Here is a 12542-nt window from a genome sequence, read left to right on the forward strand (position 1 = left end):
TGAGGTTGATGAGCAAGCGTTGCAAAACTGTTAAAAAAGTAAAGTAATAAGTAGTGGTAATTATTATGGTAATTATGCAACTAACCAAGCAACAATGCAACATTGGTTCAAGAGGAGGTTTTTTGTCTCTGGTGTGTGGTCTCTGGAGGAGGTCGAGGAGAAAAAAACATGAAAAAAATTAGTGTATGAATTTTTTAGGTTATACGTTATACGGTCCGAATAGTCTGAAGCAACATTAAAGCCATGATTCGTAGTTTTTAATATTGTTTCTGACCTCCTCGATAAGTAACCAGAATAATTTTTACGGGTTCTAATATTCACAAAATCCAAACAACGCTTTATACTTTTCAAAGTGGTTAATGGCATCTTTTCTCTTTTACAAGGCTTGGTTTGCATGCATCCCCATAAGTTATGAGCATTCAAACTTAAAAAATATTACTCTGACTGGTTTTTTTTGGATTTCATCTGTCAGACTATGGTGAGTTCAAGCTCTATCTCTTACTTTCTTCACTGTATCCTTGTCGAAGATGTATTCTCAGTTTACCCTTGTATGGTAGGGGTACCTAAATGCCTGTTTTTTGGCGAGTAACAATCGAACAATCAGAAAATTTGAAGGTACTTCAGTATTGCAGCTTCTCATTTACCCTTGATCCCTTAGTTGTTTTGGTCTCCGAATAATGGCATTCTAATGTTGTGTTTCAGCAAAAAAATGAAGGAGGCATCAAACTAAATCATAGACTGATCGAATTTCAATATTTGCTTCTGCCATCATTACAATAATCATTTCAGCAGTACACGGACCAGATGAGCACTGCTTGAATTTGGTAATTATCTCTGAACCTATGTGATGTTCATGTGTAGGTATGTTTGACGTTTTTACGGAGAAAAGGAATTCAGAGGACGAGATTGCGACTGATTTTGAACATTGCCTTGAAGAACTCTCATTACACCTGGACATGCCAGTACTTAGTCAATAAGTTGACTACGTGTGATCTATCATTTTAAAGGTGTCACAGTGAATTTTTGGGCTCATCCCTTGAAACCTGCATTTTTATTTAAGTCCTAATCCCTAGGCAGTTTTGAGATTTGTCGCAGCATCGAATTGCATGAAAGAAACTTCGGCAATTTACTGCTGTTACCATCTCCATGGGAAGGGGCTCACAAGCTCCCACAACATATCATAATTAACGATGAAACAAACTATTCAAAATGTAATGTAGGTAAGAGACAGGTTACATTTAAATGGTTAGTGAAGCTGATCAAATGTAGGTAAATCAAACGGTCAAGTGAGCAACAAAATGACTTACAAATTGCTCTCCTCTCTTTTTCTCTTAGTTGCCGAATGATCCAACTACACTGTCAGATCATCAGTTAATAGTTGCTCTTGGTTCGACTATTATTTTTGGGTCACTTAATTTCAATTTTTTATCACTCCATAAGTACAACTTTTTGTTGCCACAAATCGTAATTGATGAACATTGCAAACTGCCTAGGCCAGACAAGTCATAGGGACCTAATTGCAAATAGTGTGGTTCACAACAGAGTTCCCTCCACAAAGTCTTCATGGATCTTTTTCTTCCCCGATTCTACCCCTCTTTAATGTGTCTCGAGCTCTTTGGGCATGCAGCATACAGCAAATTTTTTTTTTATTTTTGTTTTAGAAAAAAGAGACGTATTCAGTGGGAAATATAAGTTTAAAAAAATAGTCGCCAGTGTAAAGAATATTTTAAGCACTCTAATGCCAAATTTTTAATCAGGAAAGTTAAATTTTTTACCTTTTTTCAAAGCATTTCTCAACTTTATTTGTTTCATTTCACCTAGAAGTAGAATGCACATAATTTTATGTCATGCTCTTGTTTCAGAGAGGTGTGCTGCTTGAGCAGGTATGATAAAAATTTCTGGGAGCTGGATGGAAGAAAATGACTTTTTTGGTTACATTATTGTCAAGGGTACTTTCCTTCGGTCAAAACAGTTAACACTGAAGAACCATCACGTAATTAAGATTTCAGATATTGTGCATTAATTTAGCTCAGGTTAAAAAAGCAAGACTCATCTAAATTATTACTCAGCATTTATGTAAGAACTAATATTCCTCAATTTCGTTTCTTGATTGCAACAGGATCAATGTAAAAAAGAATTCATGAGAGTCATTATTAATAGAGGCAGCCTCCGGCAATGAGTAATGCCTTTCACTATTGTTTAATCAAGTTTATCATTTTGGGAGAAAAGTCCCATAGCAAAAATAGTTTTAGGTAGGTAGTGGGATAGTTTTGAGGATAGTGAAACAATTTTAATTAACTAATTATCATACAGTTTCCATGACAATGTTTAACCATGAAGACTAAGTGAAATGAAATAAATGATGAAATGGATTATGGTAGTTATGATGAATGGTTGAACAGAGCTATTGAAGCCTTAGCAGCATTGAGAAATCTATCGTTGACCGGACCCAGTCTATTCATCAGACTTCATTCCATGGTATTCAATTTTAATGTGATATTTAGGGACAAGTCTGATGAATATAGTATCATCTTATTGCAAGATTTATCTAGAAAACACAACATTATACTGTATCGTTGTTTTTCAAGACCAGACGTGTTATACATCGTGTCTCAAATCAGAGACCTGTACATTAAAACGAAAGATGTTCAAATGAAAAGAACTATAGACATCGTGATGCGTACAGCTGATGGAGATAAAATTTTAAAATTATCACTTATCTTAGAAGAATTTATGAAAAACAATAACTACGCTTATGGCATGTCCATTGCGGACGTAGATTTCATTTTAAGTACGTACCGCAATAAGACGGAGCTTACTCGCATCTTCAATGAAATGGATGTAGCAGACCATTCCATTGAACATCACAAGACTGTTTTAGCAAGATTGTATTATAAAGTTTTAGATGACTTTCCAAAGCTGTCGAAAATATACAGTAAATCTATAGGAAAAGAAGATCCCAATGCCACTGCTAAAACCTTAGCCGATCTTCCACAAGAATTACGAAATGAAATTTTTTCCTATTTGTATTTGGAAAATATATCATACAAATAATTAAATTGCAGTAAGAACTCGGAACCACCAATGCCTCAAAACAATAGAGATTTTCTCGAGCTATTATTTTTAGACTCTTCATGTTTGCAATGATATGATGTACACCCAAACTTAGTTTATAATGGTTCATATGAATTGTTTTATTAATTTTGGTTAAATTTTCCAAATAAGAATTGAAAACAATTTCAGTATCGCCAACAATTCATGAAACATGACGTGTAACGATTGTCCTATTTTTACCAGAAGAAGCCATTATGTGCAATCCGAAGATGATCTTGTATGATCTGCCTTGTAGAAAAGAAATGCTATATTCATTGTATTTACCTTTCCTGACTTAGAAAGTCAGTTAAATCAAGTAGATTTCTCATTCGAAGGCAACATTGCTTGTATTGTAACATTACTTATCAGCTCAGGAGATTATCTCAAACTATTAATATATAATATTGGTCCTTGATTCTTTACCAATTGTCATTCTGTGTCAAGTTAGGCTCCTGTGTAAGGTTCAATAATTGTTTTTCTTAAGCTTTTCTTTCTTGGTATACATGTCATGCTGAAATACCAGGAAAATCAAATGCCTGTTGGTATTGAAGGAATAACCTCAAATACAGAAGTGTCAGCAGATTCAGTTGTAATGTATGTCATTGAAAAAATGGCCATAGGTAAAAAAGAAAAAAAAAGTTATGTGTTTAATGTAAAATTTACCAGGTCTAGTCATACCTTTACATACAAGAACCATAAAAAATTTAAAGAAAGAAAGAAACAGGTTCGTTTTACCATGTTTTATTAGTAGTGTTAATGGAGTTATGTGTTTTCAACAATCAACTTCGAATTTTTGTCAACTTACTATTCATGCATTTACATTGAAGAGATCGGACTGTGGGTTGGACCTTAAGTGATTTTTTTTTTTTTCTTTCTTTGAAAAATAACACAAAAGAATGGCAGCATAGGTATCATATTTTAAAATGTTGGCAAATCACAAATTTAATTAGTTTGTAAGGTTTAAATCAGCCATGTTCCTATATTTTTTTCTCCTATTTTCGTTTATTGTTCAACTACTTTTAGGGATTCCAATTCTCAAATTTTCATGCACGCACTCATTTGTTGCTAAATTTTCAGATCCTAGCTTTAACATTCATACATTTGTTTGTCTAGTTTTCCGTGTTGACCCAAAAAATTTACGGTAAAAACTATAAAAATTTTATTATTTTAATACCTAATTTATTTTCATGTTCAAAGTCAAATTAGTAGCGTTCAAATACTCATATGGTAAAGGTCTGTCCGTGGCTTGGTTCATACATGGGCTCAAAATTTTACCCTAATCTTCACACTTTTGAGCATGGAGTTACCTTACTTCAGCCTCTGCATTCGAATTGGATTTTCTTTCAACGCTCTGTATTACAAGGTATGTCTGGAGATTTATCCTGCTCTAATCTGTTTCCTTCTTCTTCTTCTTTTTCTGCTGAAGTATTGTGAAATGTTCTCTTGGATTACTGAAGCCCCAGGTTTGAATCGTTGAAAAGGTCCCTTAAAATGAGAAATCAAACCTTTCATGTGCTCTGTTTTTGAGCTGAATTTGATGGCTAAATGTGTGCTCTTCATGACAAATGACAAGTCATCTTCAACACAAGGCTTCTCAGAAATAGAAAAATTTTTGTGCTATTTTTTAGTTTTTTTTTTTTTTTTTTTTTTTTTTTTTTGAATTATACATATCAAAATTAGGTAATACAAGGTGCAATAGATTCAAAGAGAAAAATAAGTGGAGAAAACCAAATCAACTATTTGAATGATGCAAATGGCAGCAAGTTGTTTTGAGTGCCTAGCAGACGAAGGCAGGTCAAGACTGTCCCTTTGAAAATTGTCTGTCGTACAATAAAGTAATGAGTTGCCTTGTCAACAAGTAGTGAGCAGCGTTCTGCCTTCCTCCTAAAATTTTAGGACCCACTCTGGCCTGAAAGCCCAACTTTAGGAGCCAAGTTAACTTTTTGCATGAGCATTATGGCGCCTATCGTGAGGTTTTTCTTGTGCACTCTGATTAATGACACACGGATCACTTCTCGACATGTACTAAGAATATTTTAGTATATTTCCCAGTGTTGCAATGTTTCTTCTCTACAATTATTTAGGTAGACTGTAAAATATTTTGTTCCTTTAATAATGTCTGCAATATTGATTTGATTATCAGTCTGAAAAGAATATGAGAAAATGTTTACATTTTTGTCAGATGACCATTGTGTGTCATAGCCGTCCAACCATAGCCGAGCTAAGGGTGGGTGATAAAGTGTGTTTTCTGTGCATATCTTTTTTACCAATTCCAACTTATGTATGACTCATTTATTCTATATTTTTTTAAAGAGGGGGAAAATCGAAACAAATCATTCTGTGTAATTTACTAATTTTTTTATAAATTAGTTTTGTTCTAACATTAGTTATTGAAAATGAATGCTCTATCGAAAAAGATTCTAATTATTCTGACCTGTACTATAATTTGAAAATTCGAGGGTTCAATCACAGTTAAATTAATTGAAAATAAAGATTTTCAAAAAAAAAAAAAAAAAAAAAATTAGGGGAAGTTATGTAGAAATAAGTTAAAATTTATGATAACACACTCTTACAAATTGAAACCCATCAGAGTATTCGGGGAAGCAAAATTATAAGTCGTGATCCAAATGCCGCAGTTTGTCTGGTTATGTGACTTGCCATGGCATGCCTAGCAATGAGTTCAAGCAAAAATCTAACCTCATAGCACAGAGATGATGAAGCCTCACAGATGATTCTTTACTAGCCCCAAAAATTTGATGCAATTCTTCAGAGCGCCACGAATGAGGATTGTGCATATTGTTCTCAGTAAAGTAGAATACGACCTCTTTTCCTCTCCTCTTAAAATCTTCCTTAACATTAAGATGTCTTTTTTTAATTTCAGATTTTTATTGGATGCCAGCTTGAAAAGAGGCAGGACTTAATAGCATCCCTGTTTACTGTTCAGCCAGAATGTGGATGAAGATCTTTCTACGATGGGAGGTAATCATTGGAAACTTAAATGAGGTTCAAGCCTTTTCCCGCCGTGAATACTGGCCTTCAATGCAGAGCCTGATATCTTGGTATCGCAACATATATTCTTATGTTTCTAAAACTGATTTTATCAATCCTATTGCCTAAGTCTGATAACATTTTCTATTTTAAACAGACAACATCTGATGTGACCAAACTAGACATATTGAAGATAAATAATCAATGAGTGATGAATAAGTCCTGTGAGGGTTAATTTTGTCCCATTGCAAAAGACTCGGTCCTTTGGTTTGGTTTGAAACCTGCACCTAGATATTTTTAGTCTTAAATCATTGTAACAAAGAAAGGGAATGTCATTAATACATTTATATTTGTAGTCAAACATTTGAAAGCTCAAACTCACTAGTCTACGCCAAATAATTTTACGCGCTTCTAGACCGAAAGATCGAAGATCGTCTGACACCACTTTTATACATATATGTAAAGTATCTTTTGTTGCAATCTAAAAGTATATAGACTTATTTGGCGTGAACTCTAGCTACAATATTTGTCAAGCAATCTTTTCGAGAGAGCCTTTTTGTCCTTCATCATTTTGAGCATTTTTGGGCAATTTTAAATTATCTGTGTGGTTGGCAGCCTTTGTCACCTGTCTTGGCGCCAGCCACCTCTCTCTCTGATAGATGTCAGGGCAGCTGAGGAAAATCAGTCTGGGTCTGGACCACACAGGTCGCCCACCTGTGCTATGTTCATCACTAAATAGGTTAAGGATGACTGCCACTTGAACCGCTTTATCCTGTTTCGCTAACTTGATTGCGACCGAATAATGTTCAAGTCGAGATTTGAATCATTTTTAATAAGTTTCCAAATGCTGATCCAATGGTAAGCTCGGAGAAGGTTTTACTTTTAGATTTGAGGACATACTGATTACAAAATGAAACCGGATCACCAGAATAAACTTAATATTGACAGTTTTTGCTTCTAGGCCTTCAGGCCACCAACATAGTAAAAAAAAATAATAATTTAAAATCACACTTTAAAAGGATTGTCATGACACTGAAGTGACGATGGTTTAAAACACAGTTACAAATTTAATATTGGATTTAAGAGTTTGCGAGGTGCGGCGATGTTGTACCTGGTGGTACCTGTTTGGCCCTGAGCTTCACGTACGATTTCCAAACTCTCATCTTTGCTGTCGTAGAGTTAAATTAATGCACAGCGGTGGAAAGACAAGAAAAGAGAAGAAGAGCTTTAGTAGGTGACATGGCTTAAGCCTCTTACTTTTATTATGTAATAAAACCTCAAAAAAACAAAAGACAGCTGAGAGCAACAGATGCGCACGCATGCTAATATGAAGTGCAAGGTTGACAAGTTTACAGCATTAACATTAGATTGAAAATATTATTAGGGGTGGAACACCAACACTTCCCCTCAATCTAATTGTTAAAAAAATATTAACAATTCAATTAACGACTAAAGTGACAATTTAACTTGAATGTTTCGACAAAATAATTGCATGTTATGCTTTAACAAGAAGGTTGAAAAAGATTTCCCCTTGATATGCAATTGTTTAAGTGAAACATAATGACCAGAAAAATTTAAACAACAGAGATATTATAGCAAATAGCAAAAGAAATTAGCGGAGACCAATTTTTTGAGAACAGAATTTCTGTTTGGGGGCTGGAACAGGCTTAGTTAGAAAATCAGCAGGCATAACTGAAGTAGGGAGATATTCTACAGTGATATCATTATTTTTAACATCATTTCGTAAGAACCAGTAACGCACATCTATGTGTTTTATTCTATTTTGTTGAACAGGGTTTTCTGCTATTCTCTTTGCATTTTGATTATCAGTGAAAATAAGTGCAGAATCTTTTCTGTTAATTAACTCATGAAGGAGAAATTTTAAATGAATTGCCTCTTTAGCAGCTAAAGTTATTGCAATGTATTCAGCTTCTGTACTTGAGAGTGATGTGGTTTTTTGTTTTTGACATTCCCACGAAATTGCACAGTCGCTATAAGTGAAAACATTACCAGAGAAGGATTTCCTTTGAGGACAATTATTGGCCCAATCAGAGTCTGAGTAACAAAGAAGATCATAATCTGACTTTTTATAAGTTAAAGACAGATTAGAAGTACCTTTTAAGTATCTTAAAATACGTTGAGCACAAGTCCAGTGTTGTTGCGTTGGTTTTCTGTTAAATTGTAAGCCAGTTTCAACTCCTCTTATTGATACAAAATTTGACGAAGATATTCCGGTACGCCCAGATCTAGAGAAACCATATCAACAGTTGATAGGTAGTTTACTTTACTTAGCTATCACCTCACGTCCAGATATTCTTTATCCTGTTACGTTCTTAAGCTAATTTAACTCTACGACATTTGCAGATTTTTTTGCTCATTTTATGTAGGAAATGATAAAACGTTTCCACCTCATTTTGATCTCTGGAATCAAAAAAGAAATCTATTAAATAATTTATTGTCTTTCGGGCGCATAAGCTTATCGAAAGCTGCTATTATTTCATCAGGATCAGCAAGATCTTAAAACCCAAAGTGTAAATTGCGTCTTGGGCTTCATTGCCAATTACATTTAATAGCTGTGCAGCATGCACATTAGGTTTAGATTTACTTTGGCGGGTAGCCAAAATGAACGTATTGGAGTTTCTTATAAACTTTGTCCATTGATTGGTCAGGAAAGGTAACTGCAAGTCCACACAGGTTTCGGCAGGGTGAATTGGCTGGAAGCGGATGCTATTACTCACTTGGATAGTGAAAGCTGAGATTTACATTACATACAGTTAGTTGAAAGGAAGAATTAAATTAGTATTTTCTTCGTCACCATGTTGGATGCTGTCGAAATGATTACTCTAAGTGAAGGGAAAAAGAATAAGCTTTATTAAACTGAAGTATCACAAAAGACATCCGCAAAATCTTTCGTCTAAGAACATAGAATGAACAATGAATGTAGGCTGGACACACAGGCACATGTGTTGCAGCTGCCGACCGGTAGCAGCATTTTGTGGAAACCCCTGCAACAGGTGGTGGTTTGGTGACCTTGGTAGATATTATTTGATGCCTCACGGAGGCAGTTTGGTGGAGTTGATAACAGGGCAGGTGACAGGAGGGTTTTCAGGAAGGGACTCAGTTTTTGAGCAAGCTCCTTCAAGTCCTTGTCATTTGACAGTCCAATAGTTCTGAACTCATGGGTCCGGATCCTGCTCTCAGGGGCTCACCCCCATATGAACCAGCTTGTGTAAACTTCCTTGTTCAATCTAAGTAATGATCTAATGAAGTAACATTTTTATTGCTCCATCATAGAAATAACCTGAATGTGGTAGTTCTGTTTCTACTTGATGATAGGACCCTTAAAATCCCACTTTGGACATCCACTGGTAATACTCAAAAGTTGTTGATTTGGTGCTTTGATAAAAGGATTGTTACAATCCCCGTCAGGCCATCCACTGGTAATAGTCATAAGTTGTTGGTTCAGCCGTTAATTGAGTCTGTCATTCCATCATCCCAAAAGGAAAGATGAGGATAATTATCATGACCCGTAACGTCAGTTTGCGGGGACAGTGAAGGAACAAAGAATGTTAAAGAAAGAGACTACCGAATCTGAGGGAGAAGTGATTTATCGAAAAGAATGAACACAACTGAGCTCCTTACGGGAGCTATATTATTGCCGGCGCCAGGTGGCCGGAAATACATAGAGCGTCAGTAAAGGGGAGCGCTCCTTCCGACGTAGCGCAATGAGTCACCTCACTACGTTACGCCGGATATGACCTGCTCCCACACTGACGAATTGCGTGTGGGTCCCCGAAAAACAAAAACTGAAATGTGGGGGTGAAATGACTGGGAGGGTAATGAGAAAGGAGACTTTAGCGGTGTCTGAGGGGCACTGCTGACGAGGAAGGAGGGGTGGGGGGTATGATGTCTTCTATCCCTCTGGCTTAGTGAATTTAAAGTCTTCCCAGGCTGCTTGCTGTCCCAGAGAGTTCTTTTGTCCCAGTTGGGGTGGCTGCAGGAATTGTCCAGGCTGGATGTCAGGCTGGGTGGTGAGGGTCTGTATATCCATGGTAACGATCGACTTTTTGCAATTTGAGACGGATTAACGCGTCAGCTTAGAACACCTCGAGAGTTCGATGTCGCAGGGGCGGAGCGGAGTAACCTAGCAAAAAAAAAATTATTTTTGTTGGGAAAGAAACACACGCGTCCGATTGCCTCGTTGCCAATTATTATGGCCCGTAATGTCAGTTTGCAGGGACAGTGAAGGAACAAAGAATGCTAAGGAAAGAGACTACCGAATCTGAGGGAGAAGTGATCTATTGAAAAGAATGAACACAACTGAGCTCCTTACGGTAGCTCTATTATTACCGGTGCCAGGCGGCCGGAAATACATAGAACGTCAGTGAAGGGGAGCGCTCCTTCCGACGTAGTGCAATGAGTCACCTCACTACGTCACGCTGGATATGACAATAATGTTAAAATATATTCTATATTTTATTCTTTGCCTTACACTGTGCTGATCATTGACATTCATCATATGAAAGCAGCATAATATGAGTGCTTAAATGTGCCTCTTTGAGGTCCACTGATAATATACCTCTTAGAATCTTAAATTGCTTAAAATTAACACCTCCAGCTGGATGAGTACTCGATACTCGATGAGTTAATAGCTAATACACGATTCTTTGACCAACAAGGGAGTGTCCTAATTAGTTAACCACAGCTATCTCTTTGTTAATTGAAAATCCACGTTCGCTATCTGCGTTGCCAGGGAAAAGAATAAAAATGAGCCTTAAATTGCTGAGCAATTCTTTGGAACCTTCAAAATCTGTAATGACAGTCCTCCAAAAAGGACCAAGTCAATCATTTCTTCGGCTAAAAATTGCCATTTTTTCTTCAACTGTCTTTTGAGGCACAGTTTGTGGAAGTCACTCTTGACTTCATCCACAGCAACCCTTCAACAAATTTCTCAAGACAAGATTACAGATGCGACTCATGGAAATGAGTTTTCTTTCTTTAACAATTGCTGATCAACATAGAGTTACGGAATGTCATAGCTCTGGTGATCGAATATTTCAGTGGAGACTTTTCCAAAATTTTAGTGATAGCGTGTTTTAGACACTAAGGACGATCTTTTCAAAAAACAAGGATTTCTTTAGTTTTATCCTGCAAAATCTTTCTTTTTTCTCAGAAAGCTTCAGTTACAAGATGCCTTAAATAAATATTTTGGCAAGTTAGCAAATCATCAGACATATTAACATCAATTCTTGTACTTAAGTTTTTTGGTCCCAAGGGTTTTTTTTTTTTTTTTTTTTTTTTTTTTTTTTCACAATTTTGGTACCTATGTTATTAACACTGCTAGAAGTTGAAACAGGTCATCGTACAAAAAAAGGACCAGTCTTCTCAGCCTAATATGCAACTTGCAATGGTTTAAACTCTTTGGCGATACTAATAAAGCAGGCAACTTTAATCTTAAGCAATGGATCACTCAGATGAATTTTTACCTTTCAATATGATTTTGATTTGGTTTCTTGAGGAAATCCATTCACAGAAATCCTTTGATGTAAGATTTTAAGTAAGTGTCGAAGAATTGAAGGAGCTCACTCTACCACCAGTATATTGTCTAGCCACCTTGTGCCACAGAATTTTATGGGGAAATCATAGGAGCCCCTGTATTTCAAATAATCGGCTTTTTTTGCTGATGATTCTCTAAAAAGGTCATACAATGACCGCATATAACCCGCTAGACCCAATTTTGTGGACTCAAATATGCGGACTACATTTTCTGAAGTTGATTAACATGAGTCAGTCTTGTTCCATCATCATAAACTGTTAGCATCCTTCTCTTTAATGAAATGAATTAACGAATCTGCCAATGGTTGCTAACTTTAAGGTCTTTCACTCGCACATTGTTTTGTTTCACAAGCCTGTATGTAAATTGCAGGGCTATCTATGTTCTGAATATACCGACATAAAAATATCATCAGTCCTAGCAGTATGTGAGTCAAAGTGTAATGAGCTATTTGATATGAATTCTCCCTTAAAACTTGTGATGAGGATACTTCCAAATTTTCATTATCAACCAGTAGAAATTTCGCTAACAATCTCCAGAGCTAGGCAAAGATAACCACCCAGTTAATTAACCAGAAGGGTAATTTTTTTTTTTTCTCTCCAGTTAGATGCATGAATGTCAAGACTTTGACTAACTGGATACCCCCTAATTGGAATACAGTTTTTTTTCTAAATTCTTACCGGAGTATTATTATTTTAGGAATGCAGTTTTTATTTCATAAGTACCTATCTAATCTTAGAGAAATAGGTTGACTTAAAATTAGTCAAAGTTTTATCAATATTGATCATCACTGTGTCTTTGAATAAATTTATATTTGTTGAATTGCTTTTGTGTTCTTATTGCAGATTATGTTGTTGTTCGTCATTCTCTATCACTATATGATAAAAAAGTCCAGACAGTCAGTGGT

General features: G+C 35.8%; 1 long non-coding RNA gene across 1 annotated transcript; it reads left to right on the plus strand.

Moving 5' to 3' along the window:
• The first annotated feature begins 146 nt into the window (after positions 1-146).
• On the plus strand, positions 147-12461 carry LOC109041160 (uncharacterized). Its single transcript, XR_002009936.2, has 4 exons — positions 147-478; positions 703-824; positions 1863-4456; positions 5975-12461. It is a non-coding gene; the product is annotated as an uncharacterized lncRNA (long non-coding RNA).
• The last annotated feature ends 81 nt before the right edge of the window (positions 12462-12542 follow it).

Source organism: Bemisia tabaci, chromosome 1 (assembly GCF_918797505.1).
Source record: "Bemisia tabaci chromosome 1, PGI_BMITA_v3".
In the NCBI taxonomy this organism is placed as follows: domain Eukaryota; kingdom Metazoa; phylum Arthropoda; class Insecta; order Hemiptera; family Aleyrodidae; genus Bemisia; species Bemisia tabaci.